Raw genomic sequence first — 15,326 nt, 5'->3', positions numbered from 1 at the left:
AGATTGTTTTTTTCTGCTGTGACACACCTTCTACACTGTCATACATTTTGTTTTTCCACCACGACATTGAGGTCTGTATCAGGTTCCAAACTGAAATTAACACGTTCTGATTCATTGCCTCTCGCAGAAAACTAGGCGTCACAAGGCATAAAACATGTTGTTACTGCACCTACCATAACAAGCCACTCACACTGGATTACTATAAATAAAATACAGTTACAACATAGGGAAATGGGACAAGTTTGGTGGCGTTGTGTAGAGTTTCCAAACTGCTGTTCAAAAGTGATTGACGACCTCTACATTTAAACTCATCTTTCATAGTGATGCAATAGCTGATGCCTCCGTGTTCTGTTTCGACTGATTCCTCATACTGCAGTCATGTACACGATCACTATTTCGGTGGTATCTGAGTCCAGAAGGTATTGTTCCTCCACCAAAACTCTATGCCCAACTCAAACACGCAATGTCAGTCATTTATTATGTGGTAACCAACAGCGTGCCAATGGACAATGTACTTAAATAATAAGAATTGCAGTTGATTGCGTCAACAATTTTACCAAATTTTAGTAATTTGAACACTAGCCAATGATGTGACAGCATGTTTCCCAATTTCAGTATCATAGATAAACCCACCCCCTCCCCACTTTGCGAGTATCATTGTGAATGTGGATAGATGAATGTGCAGTATGTCCATGTGTTGTAATTCTCAGAACACATCCATCATCAAAGTTAATAAGACAGCGCACTACATATTTCTAAGACTTCAAGCATAGTGCTTAATTTACGATCTCTCTCTATGCTGATAGGAGTCACAAAGCATTCTTGGAGGTAAAATTAGAGATGAAATGCCTCCCCTCACATTGTCACTGACCAACCCGCCCTGCAGCACTGTTACCGATTTAATCTGCAATTGACCAGAAATAGAACGCTACATTCCACATCTCGTGAATTAAAGGAGCTTGCCGAGTCCTCACCCATCCAAGTGCACAAGATATCTCGAGATGTGCCTATGTCGAGGAGGTTAGCACTCCTTATCGATGTATAGTAACGTATCTGAAAGTGTTATAATATAATAGGTAGACGGTGAAGAAGAAGGAGAAACGAGTGATTTTTTTGAGCAATGGATCTGCAGACTGATGGAATTGGAAGCATTCTTACATTAATCGACCAAGCTATTAATTTTGAAGTATTATTCCAGAGTCTAGGATCAGTACCTGGAAGGTATTGGTAAGAGTGAACATAAACACATGCAGTCCTAAGGCTACATCGCTCCTCACATAAAATGGGCTATAATGTTAGATCGCTTGCCTTTCTGACCTATGAGTCATATGGAATGTAGTGCTGCCAATATTCCAGTGTAAGAAATATATTTCAAGAGTATGACATACATCCTTCTTCCCGGTTTCTCTACCACAAATTACATTATCAAACCGGAAAACCAAAAAACTACTTCCTTAAAACATTGGGTCTCTGTGATACGAGCACAATATAGCTATCCAGATATGTATAGCACCCACTGTTCACATCCGATTAAGCTTCAGAAATTATACTGTGCCTGCATCATCCCTATATAAAATCATGGTTAGAAATGGGGAATACCTCTTACAAGGAAACAGATAAACGCATAGGACCAGCGTCCAAAAAGTGAAAATTACAAGTCATTCCGCCAATAGCTCTGCAAACAACACACCTGTCATGCAAATGTATACATGCGTATTGCAGTGCCTCACAGTCACCTATCGCTAACTTAGTTATGAAGCTGAAGTCTTGATTTTACACCAAAGATGCGACAGAGGGATGGAGTACATTTCATAAATCATAGTTCATTTAGAGGAATGTGTCATGTTTCATCACACATGAGATAGAAGTTCTCTGATAACTGACAGGTTTACCATTAACGATCCCAAGAAAATAGTGCTTTAAATCACAGACAAAGCACGTGACTGTATACAAGTTGAACACAGGCTATGTCATGCGACTGAGGCGTCATGACAGAACAGTGGAAAAATTGATCTACAACAAATTCTCCCTCTCTAGAATGCTTCATCAGTGTACCATTAAATCTTACTTCGTTACAGCTCCATCTCAATCGATCACCCTGGCTAATCTTTGACATCCTTTAACGCAGATGCACACAAGCTTGGAGACAGATGGTCCTCTGTCTTCCTGAAAAGCGTCAAATACAGTAGTCAACTCGAGTCAATCACTGATACCATAATAGACATACAGGGTAGTGTCACCTCAATGGAAAAAAGTTGACTGTTCCCTGATTCCGTTCGCTTCCATGTCGACGATTTCTCGGATTCCTCTTGGTGCGGCATACTTGTTCCCATGTACAAATTGCTCTTCGCCAACCAGAGGCTACACAAGCACTTCTTCAATTTCCCCACATTTTGGTGTATATTAGGTCAATTTATGCCTATCCTCTCGTCATTTTTCGTAATTCTATTGATTTTATGTCAGTTCCGTAAATGCTGTCATGACATAACCTCCTGTTCTGTGTTCTAGAACAGCTTTTAAACGTAGCACATCTACTAACACCTAGCCCAAGTACACTGATTGGGAGATGTAATATAGCACTGCACTCGATTGTTTCCAGTCATATCCACATTTGGAGAGTATTTGTTCTGTTTTCTGTATGTCTGCGTGTATCCATGTGTCACAGATGGCTCCCAGGACCCTGTCCCCTGTACTGGTGGACCAAATTTCGAACACAGAGCATGTGTTCAGAGATAACACATGTTGAAACCAGGACTTAACGTTTTCCACTAAGGGTAACACGTGATGGATGGGGTGCCACGTTAGGACCGCAAATAAAGATGCATTCGATGCTATTCTGCGCTGTTTTCGTAAACAGGTTCTATTACACCAAGAATTTCCATGCATACAAGCCGAGACATCATGAAAGCCCCTACAAATGTGAGCGTTAACGATTTATGGGACACTATACAATTTCCGAGAGGTTGACTTGGTTCTTATTTTATATAGCCATCAGTATAAGATTGAGAACCTTGTTAGATGCACTTGCGATGGTTTGCAGCTACGTGCTCGCATTTTGCGCCATTGTGTCAGTTACACTAGGCAGTTAAGCATGGCTAGACACGTTTCGCATGTTCCATTAGGATAGCAAGGAACAATGCACCCTGTGCTATTATGGGACGGATTTTTGCAGCTTCTGCGAGGGTGACTCACTCGGTTTTTAAGTCTTCACTGGACCGCAGGTAGAGAGAGGGATCACACCAGCAGCGGCAAACACATGAGTGTACAGCCCAGAGGATGACTTGGCGCTTATTTAGATAAAGATGTGACATCAGTATAACACTCGAAGGACTTCAACTGTAGAGGTGACTTTGACATGCCGTCAGCAGCACTCCTGTGCTGACTTGCATCCGGCTGGTCCTGCAGAGCACGTTGGAGCTTCTGATAGTTGCCGCTGATTATAGTTTGGAAGTGTTTTTCACATGCTCTGAGTGTTTGTGCACTGGGTTATTGTTGGCCGTTTAAGCGTTGTGAGCGTTACACATGCATTATCTTTTGATGATTTAGGAGTTGTTTTAGTGTTTGTTGCATTATTTTGTGTAAAGGTGTGTAGTGCATGATTTCGACAGTTGACGATTAAAGTGCGCGTCATTTATGTTGGCGGCCGAGTTTAGGTTCGTTCTGCGCATCTTACGTCACAAAACACAGTCAGCCAATGAACAGAGAACGACGTTGCCAGAACTCGACTGCAGTGCAGAGCATGGACGACTGTCTTCAGTTTTAGAGACGTTAAGTCATAAATAAAGTAATAGAACAAAAGCAGTGTCTTGATAGCAGACTTTCTTTTATAGAAAGTTTGGAAAAAGCATTCTTTATACCAATTGCTTCATATTCTATTAATTAATTAAACCAAACAAGCAATAAGACTCCTAATTCAGGCGATAGCAAGGAAAGGTGTTTGTATCAATCTCACGAACTGCTTTTTCGCAATAAATAACAGCGGTAATTGTTTATTTCCTATTGTACTTCGATGAAGTGTGAGTAATTCATAGTCATACCAACGACGTTTAGCAGTATTTTGCGTGTAACGGTTAAGGCGTCGGGTTTCTATATGAAAGGTTATGAGTTCAAACCATATGCGGTGTTTAATATTTTGATTAGTTAAAAACAATGTCGAAGTGCCTTACTTCACGAATTATATTCGTTTGAAGGCAATTTTTTGAAATTTCTGGTGCTTTGTCTCTTCATTAACCCTTTCGCTGCTGCAGACACGTGCTCCCCGCATTCCGCGATGTGCGCTATTTTGTCATCACTGCACTGCTCGCCTGTGCAGACACATTGTGTTCCCACTGCTTTGACACACTTATCAATCGATTTCAGAATAACTATTTGGCCCAAAAATTTGATTTTTACACGTCTTCTTGACTGGTACCTTCCCCCATAAATGACTTAATTTTGTTTCGATGTTCAACGCAGTTATTATGCAGCATTAAATGTAGTACACCATTGCACGAAATTTTGAAGAGTTTGCAGAGGTAGAAGTCTATAGCGTATACTTTCCGTATGGTCGATTTTAGTTGCCACAATGTTGAGAATGAAATGTGGACAAGATACCTAAATTTCATATAAAACTTACTGTATAATAATATCTCATTTAATTTAAGTACCACATAGGTGTCGTATGTAATATTGAGAAATATTCCGTCTTTCGCGACTGTAATAAAAGTTTTATTTACACCGGACGCGTTTGGCTTTATTTTAAAGCACTTCAGTCAATGAAAGGTATGGCACATACACAATGGTACTCATGTTCTCTTTCTTGTTTTTGTTCCACAGTCGCAGTTTTACCAATGGTACTGAAATATATTCCTCTTCTGCAACTGTAATAAGCGACTTATTTAGACCAGACGCGTTTCTCTCTTTTGAAGCATTTTCAGTGGACAGTATTTTGTCTCCTCCATTACCAAGTCACCTTTCGTAGTTTTGTGCTGCGGTAACGCAATATTTAATGTTTGTGTTGGCTGATCAGTGTTTTAGCAAATAAATGATGTTTGTGTGTGCCACACAAAAAAATTATATTTGACATAGCTCAGAGCACTTCACTGATAGACGGTATATTCAAGTCCTAATGTTTTTGTAAGTCCACAGTTTTGTTTAATGTATTTTGTCTACTTCCTTTTGATTGATGGAAGTGCTTTAAAATAAAGCCAAACGTGCTCAGTGTAAATAAAACTTTTGTTACAGTCGTGAAAGACGGAATATTTCTCAATATTACATATGACACGTATGTGGTACTTAAATGAGATATTTTTATACAGTAAATTTTATATGAAATTTAGGTATCTTGTCCACATTTCATTCTGAACATTGTGGCAACTAAAATCGACCATACGGAAAGTATACTCTATGGACTTTTTCCTCTGCAAACTCTTCAAAATTTCGTGCAATGGTTTACTATATTTAATGCTGCATAATAACTGCGTTGAACATCGAAACAAAATTAAGTCATTTATGGGAGGAAGGTATCAGTCAAGAAGATGTGTAAAAATAAGATTTTTGGGCCAAATAGTTTTTGTGGAATCGAATGATAAAGAGTTTCAAAGCAGTCGGAACACGATGTGTCTGCACAGGCGAGCAGTGCAGTGACAAAATCGCGCACAGCGCGGAATGCAGGGAGCACGTCTTTGTAGCAGCGAAAGGGTTAATGCGACCGTGGTGGCTTTACTTCATGAACTGCGCGCTCTCCCCTAAACGGAAGCTTGCCAACTATGCTATACTATGGCGCTGCTTCTATTGGCGCGTGCGTCATGTGCAACTGGCAGGGAGCACGTCTTTGTAGCAGTGAAAGGGTTAATGCGACCGTGGTGGCTTTACTTCATGAACTGCGCGCTCTCCCCTAAACGTAAGCTTGCCAACTATGCTATACTATGGCGCTGCTTCTATGGGCGCGTGCGTCATGTGCAACTGGCAACACAGCAATCTCCCGCGTCTGGGCAGGCATGCGCGAGCCGCCAAGATAAAAGAATTGAACTATAGCAAACATGTTAGGGATGTCGCTGCCTGATGGTTGAGGGACTCAAATGGGCACCTGCGCATATGTTGGCTGGTGATGGCCACATCACTTCGTGGAGGCCTCTGGGGCATCCCGACTTCTGGGAGTGTGTGCGATAATCTCCTCTGCGGTTTAGTGGACAGGAGGCCATGAGCAATGTCCGCGCTTGTTGTTTGTATGTCTCTTGCATTATTTTGTGAGCAGGTCTGTAGGCTGTGCTATGCATTATACAGACAGTTCATGAGATGATATCGTGTCTGCGCATCATTGTACTGCATTATTTAGGAGGAGTTTGCATGTCTGTGTGCTGTGTACAGAAATAATCTCGGTAGTTTAGGAGTTGTTTACGTGTCTGAAGAGTGTTATTTCGGTAATGTCCGGGTAGTTTACAGGTCTGTACACTGTGTGGCGTGATCCCAAGCATGGCAGGGCATGTGTTTCACATCAGTGTGATAAATATACTATTTCAAATCCATCCCTAAGTTAAATGTTCCAAAATAAATAAAGTACACTCCTTCCCCTCTCCAGCAACCCAGTGCAGGCTGAGTCATTTTCCCCTACAGATATCCATCTTGGGTTACGCCATGGAATGGACAATAACTCCTCTACTGGCAGTAGTGTGTACTAGGTCAGTTGGACTCTAGACCTCATGGTGGAGACACTGCCTCCACAATAAATACTTATTTCCAGCACAGGCTGAGTCCTTTTGCCACCTTTTTCCCCTACCATCTTGGTTTATATCATGGAATTGACGACACCTCCCTCTGGTGGCAGTACTGTGTGCTAGGTCCAGACCTCATGGTGAACACACTGGTTCCCGCCAAAATTCACAATCTTGGGTGACAGTACTTGCATCATCAGCTAACAGAATGGAACAGATGACAGCACCCTCTGGTGGTGGCACTGTGTACTAGGTCAGTTGGAATTCGGACCTCGTGGTGAACACACTGGATTGCTGTACTGCATCAAATTGTTTAAACAAAGGCTGCATGCATGATTTCGGCAGTTGATGATTAGTAAACATGTTTGCAGAGTCTTTTAGATGGATTAGTATTTGAACAATTTACAAGTTGTTTGCCTCTCTGGACATAAATCTATTGCATTATTTACGAGTGGTTTGCAGGTCTTTGGGCTGTGCAATGCATTATTTTGACAGTTTACAACCAGCAAGTGTGTCTGCAGAGCATTATACATGAGTTATTTTGGTAATTTAGGAGTAGTTTACAGGTCTGTAGGCTGTGTGGTGTGATTCCGAGCATGCCAGAGCGTGTGCTTTGTAATAAATATACTATCTATCACAATCCACCCTAAATAAATTGTTCCAAAATAAGTAATGTATACTCCTTCCTCCCTCCAGCAGCCCAGTGCAGGTTGAGTCGTTTTCCCACCAATCCCTAGGAAGAGGTGGCGGTCGGATGGCTTAGGTTAATGGAGGTGGCCCAAGTCAACTATTTTCCCGCAATTTTCTTAGATTAGTAGACGTTTGTTGCATTGTCCTGATGGAATTTGAACTTTCTACAAGTTTCTATGAAGAGATGGCAGTCCAGCGACCTAGGTTACTGGAGGTAGCCCAGGTGAGCTATTCTCCAGCCATTTTCTTACGTTAGTAGAGGTGTGTTGCATTATCCTCACGGAATTTGAACTTCCCTCCAGGGGTGCATGGCAGGGGGGCGGGGGGAAGCGTGGCACTTCCTCACCATCTTGGATAACGGTACTTGCGTCACCAGCTGACGTAATGGCCGCCATCTTGGATGTTGTCATGTGCTGTTGCCAAGTCTACAGGCCGCCATCTTTGATGACGTCGTCACCACCATCTTGGATACATCTGGCAACAAAGGAGAGTGGGGTGCCCCCCCCCCCCTGCCTTGTTCCATAACTTGCCAGTACGACAAATGATTGAGCATGTGTAAGTTATTCGAACTAATAATCTTGATTTTATGAAGAAAATTTGATCCAATTACCATCACTTAAAACTAAAAGTATTGTACTCACCAAAAGTAGCAACTCCATGACTTTGGGAAGACAGCTTCATAATAATTAGCAGGAACGATATTGTAAATCGATTCGTCGCTCTTTCTTGTTTTCAAATAAATCTATCATCTCAGATTGAAATCTTCAATTTTTCATATGAGTACCTTTTCACAGGGTAGCATCACTTATGGCACTCAGTTATTCTTCTTTTATGATGTTTCGTAGGAACGTTTTAATTCTCTTGAGCATTGAAAGGCATCGCTCAGCATCTGATGTCGAGATAGGCGACGTGATTAGCAGTTTCAAAACTTTAAAAGTCTCGTCGAATGTGTCACAAAGTTCATAGAATCAGCAAAAGAAATGAAAATGCTCTAAACTCAGGCCTACCATACATTTGAAGCTCGCTCTTCAGCCTCATTGTTTCCAGAAATGTATATGTGTCTTTCATTTCAAGGTATTTGTCTGGAAAATCTGTGACGTATTTTTCAAACTGTTTTACATCAAATAAGTTGGTTGCAATGAGGCGTCCAGTGAGCTGAAAACGTAAATTTATTTCAGAAAGGACGGCATCGCACATTTCCAAAGCGTCTCTGTTTTCTTTCCCCATCAAGAGTCCATGGCATCTTGGCAGTCATCTTTTCGTCATTTTCGAAACTAACCTCGTTAAGGATGGAGTCAATGTCGTCTCTGATGTTTTGCATTGCCGCTTCAATGTTCTGGTTGTCTTGCATTTGTATGAACCAGCTTCTTCAATAGTAGAAGATAGTTTTATGCTTTCACTTGTTTCAGTGATGTCCATGACAGTAATAAGATTTTTCCCTGTTTCCATAAACATCTTTTACTACTCGTGAATGGTAATTCCATCTCTTCACACACACGGAGCAAGCTTTTTTGAATAATACTAAGCAACGCTTTTAATCTCTGTGGCGAGCTAGAAAAGAAAGAATTACCTAGAAGTCGTGCAAAAAAGATCCGGGCTTTGCGATTAACAGAGGCTGCCGTAGGCGTAAGGTTGAACTGATACACGTAACAAAGGCTGCACTGTGCTTCTGGATATTTGTCTTTAATTTCTGAACCCCGTCCGGCGTGCCACTCATGACGTTTGCACCATCGTAACTCTCAGCTAGTAGTTTTACTCAATCATCGCGAATTAATGGTTCAGTTTCTTTCAGAATACTCTCAGCTATAGTATGCGCATTCTGACTTTATGGATTAATAAAGTTCCAAAATATTTCAAATGGTTTTGCCTCAACAACATAACGCAAAACAATAACAAATTGAAATTCGCAAGAGACATCTGCGCTTTTATCTGCGATTATTGCAACATAATCGGCACATTTTATTTCTTTACGAACTTCATCACGGTATACTTCCAACATGCATGGCAGTAGTTTGTTCTGAACAGTTTTAGAAATGCCTTTGAACACTGATGCTCGAATGAAATGAACTTGAAGATCTTTATCCAGTTCGGAGCTGAACAGAATTAGCTCGCGAGAAACCCCTTATTTTGAGAGGCATCAGATTTATCGTGGCCCCTGAGAGCGAGTTTCAAAGCATGACAGAACCGAATACACTTTATAATTAAATTCAATATACAGGGTGTTACAAAAAGCTATGGCCAGGAAACATTCCTCACACACAAATAAAGAAAATATGTTATGTTGACATGTGTCCGGAAACGCTTAATTTCCATGTTAGAACTCATTTTAGTTTCGTCAGTATGTTCTTCCACCTACGCTCAATGGAGCACGTTATCACGACTTCATACGGGATACTCTACCTGTGCTGCTAGACAATGTGCCTTTACAAGTACGACACAACATGTGGTTCATGCACGATTGAGCTGCTGCACATTTCAGTCGAAGTGTTCGTACGCTTCTCAACAACAGATTCGGTGACCGATGGATTGGTAGAGGCGGACCAATTCCATTGCCTCCACGCTCTCCTGACCTCAACCCTCTGGACTTTCATTTATGGGGACACTTGAAAGCTCTTGTCTACGAAACCCCGGTACCAAATGTAGAGACTCTTCGTGCTCGTAATTTGGATGGCTGTGATACAATACGCCATTCTCCAGGGCTGCATCAGCGCATCAGGGATTCCATGCGACGGAGGGTGGATGCATGTATCCTCGCTAACGGAGGACATTTTGAACATTTCCTGTCACAAAGTGAAGTCACGCTGGTACGTTCTGTTGCTGTGTGTTTCCATCCCATGATTAATGTGATTTGAAGAGAAGTAATAAAATGAGCCCTAACATGGAAAGTAAGCGTTTCCGGACACGTGTCCATATAACATATTCTCTTTCTTAGTGTGTGAGGAATGTTTCCTGAAAGTTTGGCCGTACCTTTTTGTAACACCCTGTATATCTATTCTTTCCTACACGTTTGTTGTGGCTGTCAGTTGTTTGTCTATACTGCGACTCTAATTTCCGCTGAATTTTCGTTTTGCCTAGAAATGGAAGCCTAAGCACATTGTCCATGTGCAGCTTTGAGATTTCGTGTACTTTCATTTTAGACCATGTATGCCCAATATCAGCTATTCCGGTCTTACACCAATGAACATCTGCCTCAAATAGCACACAAGGAAAACAAAAAAACAGCATTGCTTTCTTCGCAACCACAAATCCATTTCTTCCTTTGGTAAATTTCTGGATTAAACTTATGGCATCTATTTTTTGTTTGCTGCTACAGATTCAAAATGGTCCAAATGGCTCTAAGCACTATGGGACTTAACATCTGAGGTCATCAGTCCCCTAGACTTAGAACTACTTAAACCTAATTAACCTAAAGACATCACACACATCCATGCCCGAGGCAGGGTTCGAACTTGCGATCTTAGTAGCATCGCGGTTTCGGACTGAAGCGCCTAGAACCGCTCTGTCACAGGGGCCGGCTGCTACAGATTCAGATTCGGGAGTGGCCTACCTAGTGTTTTTTATCTGAAAGTCTGGTCACTAAAAGGCGTTTTTAATAACTTATTTACTCTGTTCATGTTTGCTATTTTCACAGTCAACTGAATCTTCTGTTACAGATAACACTGTGCATACAGCTATATACAGTCAATTAGCTGAGCTTGCAATAATTACAACGTGTTTGTACAGAACTGTATTACACAAATGTAACGAGCACTACTTTGTTTGCAAAATAGATGCTCAATAGGTGGTGAATATGGTAGTTTTTTGTTGTGTAGCAATAGCCCTGCTGTTGTGAAATATACCAATAGTGAAGTAATGCGTCTCAGTTTCAAAATCTACGGGCATAATTTCTTGCAGTGCGGGTAGGATGTCACTTCCCGTTTCTCGTAAATATAGTGGCCTGACTTCCACATAATCTAATACATTACTTACAGTTTATTTTTCCAATCTACCTCTGACTTCTTCTGATCGATACTTAAAGAGAACTGAATCATAGGGTGTCCCATTTGATAACTAGGGTCATTCAGAACCTGGGTGAATTCGACCATTTCCTTGCGCTACTTGCACATTTTACATGATTTTTTTAGGTACTTCCATATTAATTTTATAAAGTCTTCTCTGCTTTCCCACTGCGGCAGGTGGTTAAAATCCGTCGAGCTTTCGACCGAGCTCTTCTCGGCCACTGTCAAGTGGTAAATGACTGCCATGCCACCGTGACACAGTCGTCATATAGCTGCCCTGATGGATGTGACGTCACTGGTGCTCTTTTCTTGGGCAAATACGGTAAGGTTTCGGTCGGGTGTCAGTAGGCTCGCTTCAGCCTCGCGATGACCGGGTACCAGGCTGTTCTGAGCTGCATTCGCTGTCTTTATGGATAATGTAATGTCATTTTTGCTTATTACTTATTGACGTTTTTATTCAGAGACTTTTATTTCGTAGCTACTTCTACAGTGCTTTCGCAAAGTCTGTTCGTCCTCATAAAGACGGATGTTTCATCGAACAGAATCTGGTGTCGATTTCCTAAAGAGTGTTCTGCTAAGGCTGATATTTCTTGGCAGCATAGGCGTAAACACCTCGCGCGTTCCATCTGACGTTGTGGCGGACGCTGGACGAAAACATTACCGATGAAAAAAGTATTCGACGTTTATCTGTCGTGAGGCACTGAACGCACCCAACGGCGACAGATAAGACTTGTGCCGGACTGGGATTCGAATCCGGATTTACCGCTTTACGCGAGCAGTCACGTTAATCGCTTTGTGAGTCTGTGAATGTCAACGGGGAGGACAGGAGTTCCGAAGCGTGCAGGGGTCGCAATCCCAGGCCTGGCCACGACCTGACGGGAAAGCAATTCGATCAAGGTAGTGACAACAATCGGATTTTTATGATTTACTTTTATTAATTTTAATTTTATATCATTTTTGGTATTTTATAAATATATTTGACGAGACAAGAGTGGGTCAGCGCACCAGGCCGTTCCTAGCAGGGAGAGCCGTTAGCCTCTGCTATCAGTGCATGTCCCCTGTCCGATCCAAATCTCCATATGCCTCACGCTATAGAGCAGCACCCCCTTACCCACTAACCCACTTGCTCGCAGCCTAGCTGTATTCCTGCAAGGGACTGGATACTGCTGTGCATCCGCTATGAAACATTGTAACGCCGTCTAGCATAAACAGGGTGGTCCATTGATCGTGACCAGGCCAAATATCTCACGAAATAAGAGTCAAACGAAAAAACTACAAAGAACGGAACTTGTCTAGCTTGAAGTGGGAAACCAGATAGCGCTATGGTTCGCCCGCTAGATGGCGCTGCCATAGTTCAAACGGATATCAACTGCGTTTTTTTTAATAGGAACTCCCATTTTTATTACATATTTGTGTAGTACGCAAAGAACTATGAACGTTTTAGTTGGACCACTTTTTATGTTTTGTGATAGATGGTGCTGTAACCGTCACAAACATATGGCTCACAATTTTCGACGAACAGTTGGTAACAGGTACGTTTTTTTTAATTTAAAATACAGAACGTTGATACGTTTAAACATTTTATTTCGGTTATTCCAATGTGATACATGAACCTTTGTGAACTTACATTTCTGAGAACGCATGCTGTTACAACGTGATTACCTGTAAATACCACATTAATGCAGTAAATGCTCAAAATGATGTCCGTCAACCTCAATGCATTTGGCAATACGTGTAACGACATTCCTCTCAACAGCGAGTAGTTCGCCTTCCGTAATGTTCGCACATGCATTGACAATGCGCTGTCGCATGTTGTCAGGCGTTGTCGGTGGATCACGATAGCAAATATCCTTCAACTTTCCCCACAGAAAGAAATCCGGGGGCGTGAGATCCGGTGAACGTCCACGCCATGGTATGGTCCTTCGACGAGCAATCTCCCTGTCATCAAAAATGCTATTCAATACCGCTTCAACTGCAAGCGAGCTAGGTGCCGGACATCTATCATGTTGGAAGTACATCGCCATTCTGTCATGCAGTGAAACATCTTGTAGTAACATCGGTAGAACATTACGTAGGATATCAGTATACATTGCACCATTTAGATTGCCATCGATAAAATGGGGTCCCATAATGCCGCACCATACATTAACCCGCCAAGATCGCTGATGTTCCACTTGTCGCAGCCATCGTGGATTTTCCGTTGCCCAATAGTGCATATTATGCCGGTTTACGTTACCGCTATTGGTGAATGACGCTTCGTCGCTAAATAGAACGCGTACAATAAATCTGTCATCGTCCCATAATTTCACTTGTGCCCAGTGGCAGTACTGTACACGACGTTCGAAGTCGTCGCCATGCAATTCCTGGTGCATAGAAATATGGTACGGGTGCAATCGTTGTTGATGTAGCATTCTCAACATCGGCGTTTTTGAGATTCCCAGTTCTCGCGCAATTTGTCTGCTACTGATGTGCGGATTAGCCGCAACAGCAGCTAAAACACGTACTTGGGCATCATCATTTGTTGCTGGACGTGGTTGACGTTTCACATGTGGCTGAACACTTCCTGTTTACTTAAATAACATAACTATCCGGCGAACGGTCCGGACACTTGGATGATGTCGACCAGGATACCGAGCAGCATACATAGCACACGCCCGTTGGGCCTTTTGATCACAATGGCCATTCATCAACACGATATCGACCTTTTCCGCAATTGGTATACGGTCCGTTTTAACACGGGTAATGTATCACGAAGCAAAAACCGTCCGCACTGGCGGAATGCTACGTGATACCATGTACCTATACGTTTGTGACTATTACAGCCCCATCTATCACAATTCGAAGAAAATGTTCCAACTAAAACATTCATATTTCTTTACGTACTACACGAATATGTAATAAAAATGGGGGTTCCTATTTTAAAAAACGCAATTGGTATCCGTTTGACCTATGACAGCACCATCTAGCGGGCCAACCATAGCGCCATCTGGTTTCCCCCTTCAAGCTAGATGAGTTTCGTTCTTTGTAGTTTTTTCTTTTGATGTTTATTTCGTGAGATATTTCACCCGGTCACTATCAATGGACCACCCTGTACATGTTTTTCAGATATCAAGTTACCACACCTCATTTCTTTTGCTTTTATATTATAGATATATTTCACTGATGACCAATGAGAGAAAATGAGGGTCGATGGCAAGAGGAAGCTCAAATCCAACGCCATACCAACAGTTTTTTCTCACGTAGTACCAAAGGTTAGAAGAAGGACAATTAAACTACACCATCAGCATCCAACTCAAGGAAATGAAAGCTGAAGTCCCACAGCAGAGACTGTTGCAGGAATCCAGCAGCAGTGTGACGAAGATCCCACGTGTAGTGTGCAAGACAGCGACATATGTTAACCAGTAGAATGTGAACTCACAGAAAAATTATATAAACTAGAAGGTTACATTCATGTTCAACAAGGTCAGATTTGAGCTCGCAGGAAGAAGGTCTGTTGTCTTGCTTTTAGGAATACACGACTAAAAAAAGAAACTCCACAGCATGTGTCAAGCAGTACCACATATACTTAAAACATAGTTTAATGACAATCTACTGGAGAGTCTAAATAAGAAAAAAGTGAAATGTACAGCGAGTAGTGTGAAAAAAGCTCTTCAGTTGAAAATTGCATGTGGTAGCACGGGATTTGATTATTTAATTAGTTCAGGTTTCCCATTGTCATCACAGCGTACACTAAGGAGGAGACTTCAAGATTTGAACTTCAGTTCTGGTTTTCCAGCCAAGTCTTCACACTTCTCAAAGAAAAGATTGAAAGTATGAGCGAAAAAGAACTCGACTGTGTTCTACTGCTTGATGAAATGTCAATTCTCCAAGCAGGGAATCTGATGTGGGAACAGGCGAGTTTACTGGCTATGTTACCCTTCAAACCATGAAGGTGTTGCCACATATG

Source organism: Schistocerca serialis, chromosome 3 (genome assembly GCF_023864345.2).
Source record: "Schistocerca serialis cubense isolate TAMUIC-IGC-003099 chromosome 3, iqSchSeri2.2, whole genome shotgun sequence".
Classification (NCBI taxonomy): Eukaryota; Metazoa; Arthropoda; class Insecta; order Orthoptera; family Acrididae; genus Schistocerca; species Schistocerca serialis.
The sequence above is the reverse complement of the archived record's forward strand: the minus strand, read 5'-3'. Positions refer to the sequence as shown.